This window comes from Durio zibethinus, chromosome 1, assembly GCF_047325235.1.
Source record: "Durio zibethinus cultivar Kanyao isolate XHJ-2024 chromosome 1, ASM4732523v1, whole genome shotgun sequence".
Lineage (NCBI taxonomy): Eukaryota > Viridiplantae > Streptophyta > Magnoliopsida > Malvales > Malvaceae > Durio > Durio zibethinus.
In genome coordinates this window covers 26,532,436-26,554,850 of record NC_143162.1, presented here as the reverse complement: position 1 = coordinate 26,554,850, position 22,415 = coordinate 26,532,436, and the positions used below count along the sequence as shown (strand labels likewise).

The 22,415-nt window shown below is 27.9% G+C and overlaps 1 pseudogene; it reads left to right on the top strand.

The window, feature by feature from the left end:
• Positions 1 to 6,648: 6,648 nt before the first annotated feature.
• LOC149520503 (uncharacterized) lies at positions 6,649 to 6,795 on the top strand (annotated as a pseudogene).
• The last annotated feature ends 15,620 nt before the right edge of the window (positions 6,796 to 22,415 follow it).

Genomic DNA, 22,415 nt, shown 5'->3' with positions numbered 1-22,415 from the left:
CCTTTTCTCCTATGCATGTAGCTATTTCCTTAGTCCTCAACCCTAGTGGAAGCCCGTATACACAGATTCAGAAACTGGCATTATAAAGTTTGTAATCTGTTGGACAAAACCTTGCCTTATATTCTTCCATAAGAAGGAGATTCTTGTAAAAAGACCACCGGGCGCCGCCAACAATCCTGTTTTTGTCAGTTTTCGAAGCGGACTTAAAGAGAAACTGATTGTCCTCAAGGATAACGATATCAACCTCCTTTGTTGTTCTCCAGATGATTTTTAACGTATTAGTCGTGGCGTCCTTGTTAAAAGATCTTGAAGTCAACAATCTGCCTACCATCCATCTTTTTTAATCAGCACTAGCCCCATCCAAAGCCTTGTCACCAGGTTGGACGCCATCCAGTTCTTCCTCCGTGAAGGAGAGCAGATTCCATAACTCGTTTAAATCCTCAGCCATCCTTTTGAAATAAACACTGCCCTTCCCTACTCTTTAACAATTAATCTAGTCTAAAACCAGAAAAAAGACTAACTCCCAAAGGTTATGAACCGATAGCCTTTGGATAGACTCTTGAGAACCAAGACTCCACTCCTCCTACCAGAGACAAGGACACTCCCTCATAAATTTACGAACTTGATTGCGTTCACCACAACCACGAATTTTAATTCATAATAGATAAATAAAAATTATTTAAAATATTTCAATTAAACTAATTTGGTTTTTTTCTTTCTCAACTCGTGTTTGTCTTCAAAAATAATTAAAGATGTAATTTTGTACATTGCATTAGAGATTAGTCCTTTTTAACTATGATTTTTCCTTTTAACAAGAAGTCTTTGTTTTTTCCTTCTTTTCTCTGTCCATTCTTGTTTTTTTTCTCTGTTTGATTCATGTCGATCGGTATTTTTTTTCCCTTCTCCATCTCTTTATTTTCTTGGGATGCGTTTTTTGAGTTTCCTTCTATTCGTTTCATGCATTGTAGTGTTTTTTTTTTTTTTTTTGGGTGATTTTTGTTTTATTTTGTTGATTTTCGAGATTGTATAGTAAAATTTATGTCTTTTAATTTCTTTTTTTTTATCAGGTATGAGACCACAGCATGCAAGAAATATTTTCTTTTGGGTTTGGTTTTATGAGTTTTAGATTAGTTTATTGTTGCTTTCAAAATCTGCACTTTGTTTTTTTAGGGCAAAATACGGATCTACGTATGGAGTTGTGGGGACAGTTGCCCCCAACTAACATCTTAAAATTTTTCAAGTTAATTATAAAAATATTTTATAAATTTTAGAAAACTTAAGTTTGCCCCCACTAAAATTTTTTTCTATCGTATTTGCCCCCATTAAATTGAGGCTCATAAAAAAAAATTTATTGTTTATCTAATAATTGAATATTTTATTTAAAAAAAGTAATTGAATATTTATACTTTTAAGTGGAAAGCATTTTCATTACAATATATAGTAATTTTGTAAGAAAACAAACAAAGAACGTTTAGAATTCATATAGATAATATATAATGTGTGAATTAATAAGAATAAAAAATTAAAAAAATATCTTGAACTAACATGCCTTTCTTGTTTTCATTGAATATTAAAAAAAATATTATTTTCATTATATATAAGGATGTAAGTATTTTTTTTATTCTCCACATGATTAGGAAATGAAAATAGATTATAAAACTTGACATATTAATTTTTATTTTTTTCACATATTATATCTATTTTAAGAATTTTATAAGTATGTAAAATTTTATTAAATTAATATATACATATTTATATGTTTTTGTATGTGTTTGCGGTGTTTAAGGTATATTTGTCAATAATCAAAGAGTTAATTTTAATTATGCAAATATTATATTTATATATGACATAAAAATTTGTTATACATGTTAATTTTGTTTGGAAGTTTTTATATTAATATGTATTTCAATAAAAAATTTAATAAATTAAGTTAAAATATTTGCCCTGATGAGGAATCTTAGATCCGCCCTTGTTTAGGGCAGCTATTGAACTTAAAATAGTGTTTTTTTTTTTTTTTTTTTTTAGTTTCTGAGTTTCAGTTTAGGAAGTAAGCATTTCTTTGTGGAAGAAGTTAGAAGGGACCATGTTTTAAAGAGATGATGAAATTTTAAATTCATTCATGGATTCATCGATATCGATTAACTACTGCAAATGCAATGAATGCATTTAATTTGATCCAAGAGCACAGATTTCTGAATTGGACCCTACATATTGGTTTATGGTGTATTTTAATTTTGGTTTGCCTATATACCCGATCCTTTCTTTGTTTCCTTCCATTCAGTTTGCAACTTTCTTACGTACATCATGTTAAACGAGGTTTTAATCTGGCATTACTATTTCATTTTCCAGGAAAATACAAGATACACTAAGGTAAGAAAAAACAAAATATATGCAACCATGAATTTCATATGTCGTGAATAAAAGTCCATATTGCCATTAACCCAATTCAATGATAACAGTGGACAGATTCTAAGAGTCACAATTTGGGCAGAACTCATTCAAAAGATAAATGCAAAAGAGCCATCACAAATGCAAAATCCTATCCTCATCTTTGTTGGAGCAACAGTCAAAAGCTAAATGGTAACATTACAAAATCTACATTTTCCGTTCAAAAACATGTAAAAAAATAAACTCTCATTCCAGCATTCCTTTTATTGCTCTTCAAGATGTATTGTATGTGGCCTCTTGCTTTGCAAAAAAGATATATTTAAGACTTAAATATACCAGAGATATGGCAGTTGAATCAAAGGTATAGAATACCCTTATTATAACATATTACTCTTAAATCCACTAATTTCTTTTTGCGGTGATTGAATCTCTGACAATGCAGGCACGCAAATGAAAATATGTAAGTTCAAATAGTCGCTCCCGATGATGAACCACGAAGTGTCGCGGCCGTGGAAATCAAAGAAACCGCTGTTAAAGACCTTATGAGCTTCGACCCAACAACAAAACATATAAGAATTCACAATGTCTCCTACTAAATGGAATATCCAACTAGGATTTCTTTGCAGCCTTGCCATGATCCTAAATGCAAACCTTCATTTACCCCCCGGGGGGGGGGGGGGGGGGGGTGTTTTAAAATGTTCCCTTTAACCTCCAACAAAAATTATCTTAAGTAGTTGGGATCTAAGATTCAAAAATTCCATCACTTAAATGATATATTTGAGCTGATGTGTGCTACGCTGACTACATAAATTTAGCTATCTACTTTTCTTTTTCTTTCAACTTTCACTGCAGGTGAAATGCTTTTAAATATCTATTGATAATAAAAATTAAAAAAATAAAAACCTCTAATTTATTTTTCACTAATATTAACAATCAAAACTCTCTTTTTGTTTCAAATGTCACATTCTCCTGGCAAGCAAAGATCATTGATGTGGATCCATCCACTGGATGGTTTTACAATGTTGGTAAGCAATGCTTACGCCCACATGGTGAATATTGGGAGAAAACATCGATGCTCATGTAAGCTCGGCACACTCCACCATCGTGTTTACTTTTAAACTGCATTGACAACACAATTAGAAAATTGTAAATTAATCGACTATAAATAGGAACTAAAAAATAATTCTAATATAATTCCATTTAAATTCAGTTTGCTCATTTCTTTCCATCAAGTTTTTATGTTTCAGTGAGAAATTATATAAAAAATTCTACTGATAATTATAATGAATTAAATTTTTTTTTTACAGCATGAAGTTGAATGTGACAGTGGAGTACAACACTGGCCAAATGGAACTTTTGGCATTTGCAAAACTAGTAGAAAAATTGATCAGTTCCACAATACCGAAGATTGCAGCAAAAGAAACACTTGAAACAATGATCCTCCCTGCTCCTGTGAATGAGGTCATTGATAAAGGCTTCATTTTTTGAGAGTGGCTTCACCCAGCAAGCTATGAAGCTGAACATTCTTGGATACAAAATGTTCTGGTCTAAAGACCCTACAAGAAAATTACTGCACAGCCCATAAAATCAGAAGACAAACAACAAGCAACATCATCAATTCAAGTGCTTACTCTCACCCATCAGCAGCAGATTCCAGCTTCACAAACACACAAGCTCCCCAAGAAAAGTGCCCTGCCAAAAAAAAACCAAAATATAGGTAAAAAACTCTCATCCCAACAATTTAATTCTTCAATAATATGCATTTGTTTTGTATGGATGCATGTAATTGTCATTGTGTCAAATGTCATATAACAACTTTCTATCCTTTGCTAAATTCATAGGTCACAACTATATAATTACAAGAAATTATGATTGTTGATGAATTTGCAATGTGAACTTCCATGTTTCAAAATTTAACATGCTTATATTGCACATAATATCATGCAGGGGAGAAGAAAAAACAGAGGACTGAACATATACCTTTTCCAAAACTGAAGAAAGATCACGCTTTTATTTATAATTAGAGCACATGGAGCCGTGTGTGAAAACCAAACTTGCTCAACCTATGTTTGAGTTTGACTTCCACCAACCTTTCATTCCATCTTTTGCTAATAGAAAATGAAACCCTTTTTGCTAATCATGTAAAAGTTTCTACATCTCCTTTACATCACTTTTTTGTATTTTTTTGTGAAGCAGTTTAGCCACTGCTGATGCTAATACAATCGGCATTACTTTTGTAAATTGCCCTTTAGTTCTGATAAACAAAAAAAAAAAGAAAACCATGTTTTCTGGGTGTTTATATTCTCCCTTCCTGATGTTTATCTAAAAATTACCCACTCTCTAGTTAGATTTAAAGTCGACTTAAAAAATTATAAAAATGGAATCTCGACATGTTCACGGATCTAATGACTTATCAAGTCCGTGGACTACTAACAGATTTTGGTCAGATCTTGGATAAAAATTTTTAAGCTCAAGCCTATTTGATCTAAAATATTGTTCTATTAATAAAAAATTTATTATGTAATTTTAATTTTAAATATATCTAAAATATTAATAATAAAAATATTTTAATTATTTTTAAATAATAAAGAATTTTAATGAACGAGCTAAGCCGAGCCTTGACTCTAAACTTGTAAATGTTTTAGGCCTTGTTGTACATGAGACCCTACTCAATTCATAGACATTTTCAAGTTCTAATCAAGACTCTTCACTTTTATTCAAATTTTATTAATCATCAATTTTCATGCTAAATATATTTGATTCCACTTACAATAAAATCTTGTAATCATTTATTATCAAAACAAACTATAATCTTATTAATTAAAACAATTTATTGATGGCATTCAACTTCATATTCTTCATTCTTTAAAAAGTAAACTAAAAATTTGTTTATGTTAATTTATAAAAATTAGTTCAATTGGTAAAGAAATAAATTTTGTGTCATTTATGATTTTATTTTTTGTAAAGAAAATTTTAGAAAAAAACTTGAACACACCAAATTAATATAAAAATACATATCTTTAAAATCACTAAAAAAAAAAAAGATATAAGAAAAGCTTGAAATAGATTGAATAATTTTAAATACAAAAAATAACACAATACAAAAAAAGTATAGAAAAAATAATATTGTTTAAGATTTTTAAATAAAACTTTTTATGATTTAAAAAATAAAAAAAAAAATTTATATTTAACATATAACATTAATTATAATATAATAATTTGTATATTTTATAAATAAAATAAAATAATTATACAAATTCTGAAATCTATAAACTTTATATCAAAAGAATCCCTTAAGGATTCTAGTGATAAGAGCTAGCTTTCTAACTTTGTTTTTTTTTTTTTTTTCACTTTGTAATAATTTTATATTAAATTATTTGTGCATGAATTTTACATGGATTGTGCATGAAAGCCATATGTATCATCATGTGTATGCATGAAAGGAATGTATACCACCTAATGAACATTTGTCCACAAGAAATGCTAATTTTTTTCCCTTATACACCTTTAAAAAACCCTACTTTTTCCCTCTCCCAACTTCTTCCTCCCACTCCTACGCACACCCACTTTCGTTTCTCTCATTTTACCTCACTTTCTTTCTCATATATTTGTGAAATTAAAATTGAATGAAGGTGATCCTGTACAACCAATTCATTGCACCTCTCTTGCTACTGCCGTTGTGTCTGGTTGTCCTATTGGCCGTTGCCAACAACATTAGATACTGTAGTTAGTCTCTCTAAATGCTAACTCCATCGTTTAATTTTTTTGAAAAAAATTATTTTTTGTTTTGTTATTCACTAGAATTTTTTTTTTGTTTGGGTCACAAAAAGGTTAGGTGCTGAAGTCAGACTTGAAAGATGGTGGAGCCTTCTTGGGTGGTTTCACAATGCCATATGATCTGTTAGAGGAACTTTGAAGGTGAGGATATCATATGGTTTTTTTTATTTTGTAGATTGAGGAATTTGGGAATTTTTTAAATTTTGTTCGATGTCATTGGATGAATTTTATGAAAATTAGGACCAGACCAATCATGAACCCAAGAAAGATCTAGATTTCCAAGACTAAACTCAAAATTTTGTCATCTAAATTTCTTTCTTCGTCTGGGATCCAAATCCCTTGCTTTTGGAACTACAATTATGCTCAAAGAAAAGCTCTTTAAAAAAAAGGCCTGTAAGTCTTTTTTTATGTTTTGATTTGAGTCTCAAAATTATAGTTATCAAATGTATGGTTGATGTTAAGTTATGATTGTGTGTGGTGTAGTTCAAAACAATGATAAAGGTTAAACCACCAAGCCCATTAAGATATATCATTGGAGTAGCAATCATGATGATTAGAGTGGTGTTACCTATCGGATATGTGATGTTCCATAACAAATGAGTCCCTTCCACTTCCTCTTACTCCAAATAGATGTAGGTGTTCCTTTACTTAAATGCTTTATGTCCATTCCTTTAAAAAGAATCATTTTTTTTCCTTGAATTTCAATTGCATATTACCATATTAGAGAGAAACTTATTATTTATTTTTTGAATTAACTGAATTTATACAAAATGTTTACCTTGTTTTGGATTGAAAAACATTTTATTTATTTGACAAACTAATATTTTCTGTATGGTGTTGGCATTTCAAGAACAAAGTTCCTCAAGTCTGACTTAAGGCCTTGAATGAGCTGCAAAGACAAAACTATAAATGATTTATAAAACTCTCAACTCTATTTTCTGTTTGTTGTTTTGATATTGATTCAAGTTCATAAAAGAAGAAATATGTTATTTTATTTAATTTATAAGTTTGCCTTAGGTCACCAATTAGCATCATAATGTATCCATTTCTATGATTATGGTTGTTTTGATACTAATTTGAGTTTATGAAACTCAGTTCTTTACTTTTTTCATGTGTCTTTGATTAGGGATATCTATCTTTTTTGGTCCCTATAGTTTATTTCTTTCATGTGGTGTGTGATGAAAATTGTATTTTGAACAAGTCTTTGTTGTTTGTTTCATGGTGGAAAATGGCTTACATCATATTTGTGCTTTGGTTGTAGTGGTTTCATTAGTTATTGCAGAAAACTGAGGCTTATAATTGCATGATGTCATCATTTTTTTTTTTTATCATGCATGGGTTAATTGTGATCATGTTGCATGAGCTATGGTTCATAGCTCACATTTGATAAGCCATGCTAAGTTGCTTTGTATGTCTTTTATTTTAGAATTTAAGTATTCCAGTTGTTCAATTTCGTCAAAACTAATATAGGTTGAATTTTAGTTATGAAATCCTATCTTGACTGAAACTAATGGTTTATATATCTTATTATTAGGAGAGTCTTTCATACCGTTGGTCTCAAGTATACAATAAAGTATCATACTGCTATGAAACATGCTCTACTTCATTGCTATCGATCTTGCCTTGAACTTTTCATTGAAAATGGTCTTTAGAGGTTGGTATATTGCAGATGCTATAATACATTTTCTTGAGGTTTTAGCCTTTATATAGATACAACCTATAACAATACTAAGCGCAACCTTAATCTAAGGTTGCCAAAACCATCATACTTAAATGAACTTAAACTTTTTTTTTCAATAAGTGATCAATCTATTGTATTACGAGTGTTTTACATATAGTATGTGTTAAACATTCAACTTAAAATTAATTAGCAGCAAGTGGAGGGGTTCAATTTGAAAATAAGATTTTATGATATTGGATATTTATTAGATGTGGGATAACATCATACTAATAAGCCCTCATCACGATGGGGCCCAATTAAAGATAAAATTACAAAATATTAGATATTTATTAGATGTGAGATAACATCATACTAACAGATCCCATCACGTGTAGGAAAAAATGAAAGAAGTTTTTTGCATAATAAATTTAGAAAAGACAACAGAAGAAAATTTTAGCTCTGATATTATATTAAACATCCAACTTAAAATCAATTAACAATAAGTGAAGGGGTTTGTAGACACCCCATTTTGTCCAGGAATTTTTTTTGGAGTTTAACCGTAGTTAAAAGATTTTTTAGATTTAATTCCAGAATCAATTGGCATTTGATGTGGAAAGATTTTCGAGATTTAATTCTATAATCAATTCACATTAAAATGATAGGGAGAGATTTTTGGAATTTGATTTCAAAATCAATTCTCATTAAAACGAAAATTAAACAAAATCATGGATTTAAGGAGAATTGATTGAGCATGAACTTCTATATAAACTTGTGATCAAAGCAAGAGAAAGGAAGGAAAAAAGATCATGCAAAAAAAAAACTCTTGAGAGAGAGAAAAAAGGGCAGAGAAAACAATTATGTAGAAACTCTAGAGAGGAGAAAAAAAAGAGAAATTTGTTTAGGAACCAAAAAGTTTTAGGTCCTAGGTTTGATTTGTTTAGATTTTCTAGGATTGGGATTTGGTATTTTTGGGTTTGAATTTCTATAGGGTTTTGCATTCCAGGGATTTCTGGGTTTAGCTTTCTACATAATTTGTTGGGTTTTCAAAAATTCTCTGCCAGTATTTGGGATTTATTCGTCAATTTTTAAAAATCAATTAGAGAGAAGACAAAAGAATAACCATTTCAGAAAGAGGCATACTCCAATAATTCTAAAAAAAAGCTGAGTGGTGTGGCTTTTAGACTTCCCCAACACGATGCCGTTTTGATAGCCTAGAATCCGTGCATGACTCATTGATCTGCGTTTTTACCCGTATGCCGACTTGATCTGAATCGCAAGTTTTTTTTTTCTATTTTCTCCTAATTTTTTTATTTTATTTATTTTATATTTTTAACTTATTTTATTTTCAATTTCTTTTATTTTATAATTTATTCTACCTTTTTTAAAAAATAAAATAAGAGAAAAAACAAAAATAAAAAAAAAATCTTTTCAAATAAAGTTTTCAAAATAACAAAAATAAAAAAAATAAAAAAAACCTTTTAATAATAATAAAAATCTTTTCAAATAAACAAAAATAATTTTTATCATTTAAACTATTGGATGATTGCTTTGAAATAAGCCCTACTAAACTATTAGGAGGTTTTACTGATTTTTTTTTTTGTATAAAGTAAACCAATAAATCCAACGGTGGAACCTCTTCAGAATAAAACACTAGTCTCTATGAATACTCTTATGGTGAGAAAATTATCTTAAATTGCTATCAAATTATTGGGATAATTTTAAGATTAATTTTTAATATTAAATTATTTAGTAAATCATAAAAATGATCAAGGCTTGAATAATTTGAAATCAAACTGGTACCATCATTTGGATGGGTATTGTGGAGGTGCTATAACTTTTCTTATGCGTAACCGACTCTCGAACCTAACATATATTTTCGCAGATCAAAATATGTTTTAAGTGGTCAATCACACCTAAATAAAAAAAGATTAGTGGTGACTCCTTTTCATCCACGTCTAGCAATAGGTCCACAGATCTATACGTTATGACAATTTGGTGACTCCGTTGGGGACGTTAAGAGTTAAGCCAATAAATGATTTCTTATTATCCAAGCCTTACTTAATAAGTTTGAAATTATTTTATTCTCTTTTATTGCTTATATTTGCTTTACTATTTATTTTCATTTTCATTGTGTATACCTCTTTATTTTTCGTTGCTTATATTTGCCTAATTACCTATTTATTGTTTATATTTGTTATTCATTTGTAAGTGCATAACATAAGCCCTTTACCCGGGCATTACCCCTAGGAGGAAGTGAAGTACCTATGCCCTTATGAAATTTCATGTCTCCACATGGGCCCGTGAAACACTTCCACTCAGATTGATCCATTTTCGCTTTAAGCCTACGATGGGTGAGATTTTGGTGCCTTACTAGTTTGTGATGGACCATGATGTAAGGAACAATTTGAGAACCTTTTAGAATTACCCAAACCGCATATAGTTAACTTTAAGAGCTCAACCATAGATAGATCCATATCCTTTCACTCTTTATAGTTAACCTGAATCTAGGGTCATGATGTTATTTTACTTGCTTTATAGTGTTTATTCTTTTTTTTATTTGAGATAACTAACCGATTCTCTTATCTTCTTTTATTTTTTTTCTTTTTATGCATATCCATAAACATATATGCAGATTACATATTATGCTTACTAACCATTTTTTATGTATGCATACATTCATAAATCATTGCATTCATTCTCATGCATAATTTGATAGATCCATAAACATCATTCTAAATTTACACCATAATTGTGAGAAATCAAGGTTCAAGGATAGATCAACACCAGTATTACACTCGAGCTAGAGCTAAAAAAATGGAGTGAGATAATATAGACCGACTTGAAAGAATAAAAAAGCTCATGAAGTACTTGATAAAAAATTGAGTAGAATCCTAAAAGCTCTGGAAAAGGAAAATAAAGAAAAGGTAACAGAAAAAGATATTTCACATGAAGATACTGAGCCACTGTATCTTTCAAGTTTCGTTCCACATCAAACTCAAGTCACTCTAACCTTTCATCAAAAATAGACCATGTTCTCAAATTTCAATCAAAGGAATGTTCAAAGCTATACCAATCTTGTCTTCACTGAAAAAACAGATGAACCAATCTAAATTCCCAAAATGGATGAGACTAAATAGAAAGAAAAACTACAGATGACTTTACCTTTAAAAGACTCTAAAATCAATTAAGCCATGAGCATGATTAAAGAAAGATTGCGGTCTATAAATGGTATTATTTTTTATGGATCCATGGATGCTGCCAACCTTTACCTAGTTCTAGATGTTATGATTCTTTCAAAATTTAAGGTACCAAAATTTAAAAAGTATAATGGTACTAAGTGCCCCATCACACATATCATAATGTATTGTCGTAAGATTACAGCATATGCTAGTAATGAGAAGTTACTCATACATGTGTTTCAAGATAGTTTGAGTAGGTCTACTGTAAAATGGTATGTCCAACTGGATAAAACTCACATTAAGTTGTGAAAAGATTTAACTCGATCTTTCATTAGCCAATATCGTCGCATCATAGATATGGCTCCTGATCACCTTTCATTACAAGACATGGAAAAGAAAGCATTTGAGTTTTTTAAAAAATATGCCCAGAGATGACGGGATGCCATTGCTTAAGTACAGCCACCCTTGACTAAAAAAAATAATGGTTTTGTTTGTAAGTATTTTGAAGTCATCTTATTATGAAAAGATGATAGAAAATGTAATAAAAAACTTTGTTGATATAGTGATATCAAAAGAGATTATTGGAAGTGCCATTAAGAGTAGTAAGCTTAAAAAAGAAAAGATCAATAGTACCAAAGAAGGTGGGATGCCTAAAAGAGAAAAGGATGAAGCCCAAACGGTGAGTTATACTCCATATCCACCATATGTTCATCCTACTTACTATCCAACAACCAATAATATTGCATAAGTTTCTTACTAGCTTTATCTCCCAACCATGAATAATATTGCTCTAAGTCATCCTCAATCAACTTTTCAAGCATCTACATATGGGCCTAATGCTGTTGCTACACCATTTTCAAGGCCTAACAATCAAGCAAGTGGTTTGGAAATATCTAAAGGTAATCAAGAGAGGGCTTGCATTGATCATATTTTCATAATTTATACTGAGCTATTTTCAAAATTGGCCAAGAATAACCTAGTATCCTTAGTCTTTTTGAAACCATTGAAGTCACCATATCCTAAATGGTACAACGTAATGCCACATGTGACTATTATAATTAGAATGTGGATCACTCCATAGAAACTTACCTTGCTTTCAAGCATAAGATACAAAGTTTGATTCGAGTAGGTTTGATAAGCTTCAATGAATCAAGAGAGCTGAATATCTGTAAAAACTTTTTACCCAATCATTCAGGGGCATGACTTTGAGAAGGCTGATTGAAATTGATTATCATCTTAGGATTTCTTGAGAATATGGATCTCTTTTATGAGCTTAGATTTCAGTTTATTTTTCATCATTTTAATAAAAGTGATAGATATTATGCATTTTCATGACATTTCTCTTTTGTATGAACCACTATTATTTACTTTTACCTTCTTATACCTTTTTTCATATCCATTCTTTAATTTTAAATAATGAATGTTTAGACAGTCAAGATGATAATTCAGGATTCAATTTTAAAAACATCATTCATGATGGTTTAATTGATAGATGAAGATTGTTGATTCATTAAAACTACTAAATAAAAATAAGATAAATTTGGTGAAGAATTTTGAAAGTGATGTGACACATGATCTTTGTGATTGTTCACTCACAAGCTTGCTTCTAGTCTATAAATGTTCTTCATTGAGAGTATTCATGTTTGAAATGAGAAATGGACATTTTTCTTCTATCTTGTAAAAAATAAAATTATCTCTTTCTACCCCATTTAAGCCTATTAAAAATTTCTTTTGAGAAACCCTAACCAAAGATCACCCTCGTACTAGGAGCAAAGTTTAAGAAATTTCTTCATCCTTATGGGCAAACCTATTTTGTGATCAAGTTTTCCTAAAAAATGAAAAAATGAAAAAAAATGAAAAAAAAAGAAAAAAAAAATTGATCGGACAATATGCCAATGTGTTCCATTAAAAAAATTGATGGGGTAAAATGTCAATGTGCTCTACCCAAAAAAAAAAAAAGAAACAAAAAAAAAAAATTAATAGGGCAAAATATCAAAGTACCCCATATGAATAAATAGTCTTTGGTTTGATTACCCTTCAAATGCAATTTGGGCCTATTTTATCCCTTTCTTTGGCACCATTGACTTTAGCTTACGTTACATCCCTTAAAAGTCTATTTTGATCAAATGTGAATACTTAATTTGTAGAATCATGAATTGAATTGGGGCAGGTTTATCATTGGATTATGTGAAGCTTTGATCAAAGTGTCAGCAAATGAGAAAAAAATGTACAAAAAGAAAAAGAAGAAAAAAAATAAAAAAAAATAAAAAAGCAAAAGAAAAAAAATAAAAAAATAAAATAGGAAAAGAGACAAAGGAGGAAAAATGAAGACTTAAATTGAAAACCCGAAAGGGCAGTTTAAGTGAAGATGAAAACTTGAATAAGGATGATGATTAGTTCAAAGATTGAAAATTCTAATGAAATGTGTTTTTGAAGGATAATCCTGAGTTTGAGTTCAAAATTGTCTGAGCACTCATTATTTTGGATTAATGTCCTATTTGAATAAATCAAAGCATTTTATCTTTGTTCACCTTTGAGTTGTTCTTGACCATACCTTTTATTCTTTCAATAATAAAAATCCATTTTTTCTACCGTTCACCAAATGAGCATTCTCTAAATAAACCAAGAAAATGCATCATATCTATCACTTATTTGAATGTTGGCAAATAAATGAATGACATTTTTCATAAAGAGTTTTTAATTTTTTTGAAAAAATTCCAAGATGATATAAATGAAAAGAAGAATGAGAATGTAATTTAGAAAAGGCAAATAGGGTGACCCAATGATGAATTCAATAATAGATTGGTTGACACAACTTGTGAGTTGTGACCAAATGAAAAGAATAACATGAATCAGTTGATAAAGTTTACTCTAAATACCAAGAAGCTAAAAAGAACTGGTAGAGTCTTGAGAACTTTATCATCACAATTGAAATTTTATGACATCAACTCTACATACATTACATTTGCATAAGGCATAAACTTGTATTACTTTGTTATCACTTACTTGATCTTGGCTTAGTCCAGGTCATCTTTCATGACTCGTAACTTGTGATTTCTTATGACTTGTGATTTCATTCTGGTCATTTATTTTTGACCTGGACTCAGTCTGGTTGCTTTATTTTTTTGACTTATGGTTTCATCTCGATCACCTATTTTGATCTTGGCTCAATCCATATCATTTTATTTCTTGTTTTGCAATTTAGTCTTAATCATTTTGGCCTACTTTGATCACTTTTTAAATCTCAAATTTTAGACTCAAACAAAATGGATGTTTTTTTGTCTTTGTGCTATTCCTATTCCATAGAAAATACACAAAGAGAGGCAGCTGTAGATACTCCATATTATCCAAGAATTTTTTTTTTGGAGTTTAACCATAGTTGAGAGATTTTTTAGATTTAATTTCAGAATCAATTGGCATTTGATATGGAGAGATTATTGAGATTTAATTCCATAATCAATTCACATTAACATGATAGGGAGATATTTTTGGGATTTAATTTCAAAATCAATTCTCATTAAAATGGAAATAAAACAAAATCATGGATTTAAAAAGAATTAATTGAGCATGAACTTTTATATAAACCTGTGATCAAAGCAAGGGAAAGGAAGGAAAAAAGATTATGCAAAAAAAACTCTTGAGAGAGAGAAAAAAAGATAGAGAAAAAAAAAGAGAAATTTGTTTAGCAACCAAGAGGTTTTAGGTTCTGGGTTTGATTTGTTTAGATTTTCTAGGATTGGGATTTGGTATTTTTTTAGTTTGAATTTCTGTAAGGTTTTGCATTTTAGGGATTTTTGGGTTTAGCTTTCTAGATAATTTATTGTGTTTTCAAAAATTTCTTGCTAGTATTTGGGATTTATTCATCAATTTTTAAATAGAGAAGACAAAAGAATAACCATTTCAGAAAGAGAGGCATACTCAAATAATTCTGAAGAAAAATTGAGTAATGTGACTTTTATACTTTCCCAACACAATGATGTTTTGGATAGCCCAGGATCCGCGCGTGACCCGTTGACCTGCTTTCTTACTCATATGCCGACCTGATTCGAATCACAGGTTTTTCTTTTCTATTTTCTCCTGATTTTATGATTTTATTTATTTTATATTTTTAACTTATTTTTATTTTCAATTTCTTTTATTTTATAATTTATTTTACCTTTTTAAAAAAATTAAATAAGGCAAAAAAACCAAAAATAAAAAATATACATTTTCAAATAGAGTTTTCAAAATAACAATAAAAATAAAACCCTTTCAATAATAATAATAATAATAATAATAATCTTTTTAAATAAACAAAAATAATTTTTATTCTCTAAACTATTAGAGAATTGCTTTAAAGTAAGCTCTACCAAACTATTGGGAGGCTTTACTAATTTTTTTTGTGTAAAGTAAACCAATAAATCCGATGACAAAACCTCTTCAGAATGGGATACTAGTCTCTATAAATACTCCTGAATTGAAAAAATTATCTTAAATTACTACCAAACTATTGGGATAATTTTAAGATTAATTTTTAATATTAAATTATTTGATAAATCATAAAAAAGATCAAGACATTGATAATTTGAAATCAAACTGGTATCATTTTTTGGATGGATATTGTGGAAGTGTTACAACTTTCATCAAACGTAATCGACTCCCGAGCGTAATATTTATTTTCGCATATTAAAATATGTTTTAAGTGATCAATCACATCTAAATAAAAAAAATAATAATGATTCTCTTTTATTTATGTCTAATGATAGATCTACAGATTTATATATTATGATAATATTTAATTTAAATATAAAATTATAAAATATTTTATGTTTATTATATACAAAATAACTTCACACTAACATCATGATTAATGAATAACTAATACTGCTTTTTACAAACAAAAAGCTACAAATTTTTATAACATACCTGACAAAATCAGGACCCTATGACTAGTTTAACTTACGTAGTATCGTATTTTTTAAAAAAAAAGTAAAACTGTTTGAGCTAAAGTTGTCATAGGCGTATAAATTACTCCGCATTTGTTTTCACTTGCTAAACGTCCAAGCCGTCCTAAAATATATGGTACGAGTTTTACAAGTCAGAAACACTGCATGATGCATGTAGCTATCAACCACCGTCCATCGTTTTCTCAAGGACATGATTATACTGTTTGGGTCCCACCAACAATTTTTGGGACACGTTGCGATGAAATGTAGGAGCACCTGGCAATTTGAGTCATTCAACGCATGATTTTAAGTTTAATTAAATTTAATTTAAAGAGACTAAGGGGTCGTTTGAAGTTACCGTCACGCTTTTGATTGCCTTGCAGAATGATTCTTTTAATAATAAATATTAACCTATTTTGGCTCATGTCACCGACCTAAGCATTTGATTTGTTGATTCTTATTCTTTTTATAAGGGTTTTTTAATGACAATTGCAGACCGCCATTCAACTCTTTTATATCATTTATGTTTTGTCGTTCTAGATTCTTCTAATTCCGTTGTTAAGACTTTTTTCCTTCCGAATAACTTTATTAAGACGTAATTAACCTTTTTAATTTTCATGGTAAAAATTCTTTTTATTTAAATAGTATAATAAATTTTTAATTAATTATTTTGTTGATTTTTTTTATTCTACAAATGTCAAACTTTTTTTTCAAAATATAACCCTGAGATATTCAAATTAAAATCTCAAGCTACAACTTTATTATTCAAATATACTCAAAGTTTTTCTACTATTTAAAAACTGAATGGGACAACGATAAAAAATTAAAAAATTTATATTATTAATAATGTTTTTGAATGAATTAGATTTTACGAATCAAGTGATACTAACAATTTAAAAAATTTATTTAAAGTCAAATGATAAAATAAAATATGTATGTATTATTAAAATAATTATTTAAAGTCACTCTTACTAAATACCTTATATAAATTTTATTAAGCCATACGGAAGATTATGAAATGTTAAAATTATAAAATTCCCAAAATGTATCTAATTCACCAAAAAAATTTGCACAATTATTAGTTTTCTTATTGGTATGAATTAAATATGTTATTGTGTTTTTTTTCATATTTTTGGTTTTTTTTTTTTTTTTTTTTGTAATGTTTAGATAGTAACTCACCCACATCATGGGTGTAGATAAAACTGAATTTAATTATGGAAGTGGTTTTAAAAGTTTGACGACTGGTTTAGTAGTAATCTCCTTCCAATCCCATTAAGCTAGTGGATTTTAAAAGGGGTTTAGGATGACAAACAATGAAATTACCAAAAACAAGGTGATAAGAATTGGAAATACATTTAAACTTTTAGGCATGTTTGTACATGCTTGAAAGTTGCAAACATAAAATCAAATAATCAATATCAAAAGTTGCTTTTATTGAAAAATTTATATTCCTTTTAAGTGACTTTTCTAATTCATTAATATCAATTATTCAACCTTTTAACTCTTTGCATTCATGTTTAGGTCAAAGTAGGTGTCAATTGCTCATGGCAAAGTTTTTATTTAATAAAATTAATACAAGTAGTGGTAGTACTTTTTTTTCCTTAAAAGAAGAATACCTAATTAGGTTGCAAGATATTTTAATTTGATTATTTTTGTTTCTATTAAATATAATTTCAGAGAATAGAGATTCCAATTATTTTACTTAAGATTGTTAGGGAGTTATTGGAACTAAAAATTTAATATTTTATCAATTTATTGCTTAATGGTTAATTTTTATTTATTTCTTGAGTAAATTAATATATAATTATGTACTATTATAATTAGAGATAATAAAACTCAAATTTGTATCTCGAGACAATTAGAATAAAATTTATATAAATATACAATTATTTTTATATATAATTATATAAAAAATTATCTAATATATTATTTGTGAAAATTTTAAAATCTTTTGTTAGAATTACAAGTAAAGTTGCTATATATCTTATTAAATTATATTTAAAAAATTTAATAAATTAATATACTAAAAAATAAAACATGTGATAATATTTTAATTTAATTTATAAAATTTAAAATTTTCATTCAAAATAGTAATCCTAGTTATATACTTCTATTCCTTACATTTCATAATTTTTTTATTAGCTTTGTTTTGGTGAGAAAATTACATTCACCTGAAGAAAAAAAAAGAAGGGCAAATTAGTCAGATGGGAAAAAAATAAAAAACTTTTTCATCACCCATTAGAGGAAGTCAAACGATGAAGAAAACAAACAACTAGGAAGGAAAAGCAGCCAATTCAAAAGCGACACGTATCAGCACTCCAATCATAGCCACTGCCAGTCACATCCGTGCATGATCCATGATGCAAAGCATTTATTGATGCATGCCATCCTCAAAAGAAAACAAAAACCATCCATAACATGTGGGCGACCCACCAGATCAAGGGGATGAACAAGTGGGCAAAGAAGCCCACGATCAGAACAAGATATATTCCTAGCACGTCATTGCGCCACGTTTCCTCTACCTGTATATATCTATAGCTACTCCCTGATTGGTTGTTTGGGGGAGTTATTCGAGTGGGGGAAAGGGTGCGGAATGAAAAAAATATCTACAACTGGGATGCTTAGTGGTGCGTCTAGGGCCAGATATTTCCTGTCTGCCCGTGGAAACCTGACCTTAAATTCTCCGCCACTGAACATTCCACGTGCCTTAGCTGTAATGGTTCTACGCTTCTGGGCGGGACTGCCTCTGGCTTTGGGTGAGCTTTGTGATTTCGGGGCCCACGTCGATGGAATCTAATGCATCTGGACCATTGCGTGATCTTGTGTGTAAAGGTTTGAGACCCCAGAATCGAACTCCGTAATTTTTTTTTTCCTTGGATAAATGGTATATTTGTCCTTTCAATGAGTGAATATTGAATTTTGTATTTAGTTTTTGAATCAAAGTTAATCAAAATAAAATATTTAATTAAAATATTTAAAATAATTTTTGAATAAAATAAAAAATATAAATATTCAAACAAAATATTTAATATGTACATTATAAAATTTTATTTTATTTACCTTTAACCTAAAAATAAAAGTATAATGACAAAATTTAATGAAATCAAAGCATAATTACAAAATTCAATATTTATCTATAACATAACGATAAGTTTGCCCTTTATCAAATTTTCGTTTAATAATTTTTGTCATTTTTTTCCTTTTAGGAATTTAAAAATATTTCTTCTTTTTAATATTTTTCAAAAATTTTTTGATAATTCTAATTTCTTGTCTTTTATAATTTTTTTTATTTGATTTTTGATTGTGTTTGTTCTCTCAATAAGATCTTTTATCTTTTTTCTGTTAATAAATAATTTATCCACTCTATAGATTGAATTTGAAGGGATGATTCGTCAATCATCTTATTACTGATTATCGAATCTTTTTTAGTTTCACCCAAATCTTTTTTAATTTCGTCAATTCTTCTCTCAACTCTAAAATTGGATTTTTTTTTGAAAGTTTTTTTAATTATTCCCTTTACAAATGGAATGATTCGTTTTTTTGAAACAATTTTTAACCTTCTTTTTTATTTATGTGACAAAAAGAGTATATTTCTATTTTTGATGCTTGAGTTCAAATTTATTAAAATGTTATTTGAAGATAATTTCTCATAAATTTATTAGACTCTACATAAAAAATTTTATTCAAATCAACTCATATATATATATATATATATATATAGAGAGAGAGAGAGAGAGAGAGAGAGAGAGCAAAACTGAAAATTTTCCTATTGCTTAATAAAAAAAATTTAAACAACATCGTATACTTGCCGTTTAACCATCTTTTTTTTTCCCCAAATGCTTTCTACCTCTATCTTCTTCTCATTTAATTTCTCTCTTTTTTTATTATTTTTATCATACTTTTTTTACTTGATATATTAGAATTAAAATTTTAATTAATTTAAATTTAATATTTGAAAAGTATTTATTTAAGTATAAATTTCAAAAATCCAACAATAGTTTTTTTAATATGACACATCAAGTATAATTTTTACATATTGAATATACATATTATATTTTTATTTTATTCAAAATTAATTTTATAAATCGATAAAATATTTCATTCTCATTAAGTGTGGCATAAAAATCATCAAAAATAAAATGTACAATGACAAATATCAACCTAAGCAAAGTACAATGACAAATTTTAATATCCACCCTTAGTATATGACGGTAAATTTGTCTTTTAATCCATTTTTAATGAAATTATTAAATATAAAAAAATTATAATCTTATACAACTATTACATATAAGAAATCAATTAATTTAAAGAATCATATTTGAATTTTTCTTTCGAACGAATAAAAGTTTTAAACTTATATTGAAACTTAGAAGTTACGTGAAGCAATTCAATATATTAATATCTGATGAATTGAATCCTTATCTCTAGATAAAAGTTTTTCATACAAATTGTGGTTATGGTAAGTCCAACATCAAACACCAGTTATTTAGTTTGTAAACAAAACTGTAAATATTTTTATTTTTTATACTGCATTTTATTTACAATTATTAAAATTACATAATTAAAAAGGGGTTAAATTTTATATACAATAGATTGATGCCCTCACTTCTTCAAAGATTTATTTTTAAAAGATATTTGCAAAATTTTTATTTAATTAATTTTAAAATATGATTTTAAATTAAATTATATATTAAATAAAAATTACTAATTTAAATAATTTTATTTTTAGATATTTTATTTTATATATATATTGATATTAATATAATCATATTTTATCCACTCAATTTACATATTTATTTAGATATGAATCCTAAACCATTTATGAAATAATTGTTGTATATATTATCAAATAATGAATGTTTTCTTGAATGATTTTTATAAAAACAAAGTCTATAATCCTTTCACTATGCATAAGTGCTAAAGAATCATATTTGGAAGTTAAAAAATGGATAAAATATTTTAAAAACTCCTAAATGATTTCACTTTTTAAAATAAATTTATATATTTTTATCGTACTAAAAAATACTCTTTTTTTTTATTCATATCCAAATAAGTCCTTATGTTAAACAAAAGATTTATTATATTAAATGTCATTTAGGTAAAAATGTTAAGAACTTATTTAGATACAAATTTAAAACGAATAGTTTATTTAGATACAAATTAAAATATAAAAATTTATTTGGATGTAATAAAATACATGAACTTATCTAAATAAAATGATAACATTAAGAGTGAAGAGAATTCAAATGAACAAGTTTAATTAAAAGCAATATACCTGAAAATTTGTCTTAGGCATCCGAATGCCGTCTCATGGATAGTCCAATGCCCTAAAAGATTTCATATTTTGTATGAAAATTTACCCATGAAATTCAAATATCATGGCATGGGCATTCAAATACCTTTGCTGAAATTTTAAAAATCTTGTTTGTTACACATAATGCTTCATTCTAAAAGTGGTGCTTTTTCACCCAAGTGATGCTTGTTCATAAAGAAGTGTTTCAAATGCCAATTTGAGGCTTATAAATATTTTTATTCATTTAACACAATTTTACATACAATTATTTAAAGAATTAAATCATTCTCTCTTACTCTATTTTTTGGCTTTTGCTTCAAATGTGTTCAATAAAAACTTAGATCGTGTTTGGTGCATAGGATAATGCATATAAAGAAAAGACATCAAATCTATATCTAAAGATAAGATGATAATCATTTTATCTTATGTTTAGTTTATATCTAAAGAAAGAAACATGATTACAAGAAGGATTAATAATTCTCTTGGTATAGATTGATTTAATCCTCCCAAAGTAGAGAAGATTATTTTTAATTCATAGGATTGAATTTATATGTTTTATTATATCCTTAAAAATTACATTAATAATTTAAATTATATAAAATTTTAGAAAGGATAATTACGACCAATAAATAAATTATCATATCCTAATCCTTAAATATATCAAATATAAGATAGGATCATATTATTTAATCTAATTTCATTTATAATATCATCTTATCCTATTCTATTATTATCTTATGTATCAAACACATTTTTATAATACAATCTTTTTCTTTTTTGATTGATCTCAAAGTCCATTTGCACCTAAACAGAAAAAATTTTATCTTTAAAACAGTTTTTCAAATGCCTTACCCAAAGTTTCATATTCATATTCTTCCATTGATTGCATTAGTTACTATCATCATACAACAATGGCATATTGAATGAAGTAGCATCAAATTGGAAGATCCTATAAAAAAAAATTGTAAGATAATCGACAAAAATATTATAAACTCAAATTAAGAGAACCTTAACAATTTCTTGAATATGCCTTTTAAGTGGCTTTTGAATGTTAAGTTATGCTTTTAAGATGATTACATTATTCTAATCTCTTATAATTCTTTCCCATATGGCTACAGCTTTAACCTATATATATTTAATTTTTTCTGCATACATGTTGCTTGAGCGTTGAGAGTGGAAGTTGGAAAAGAAAG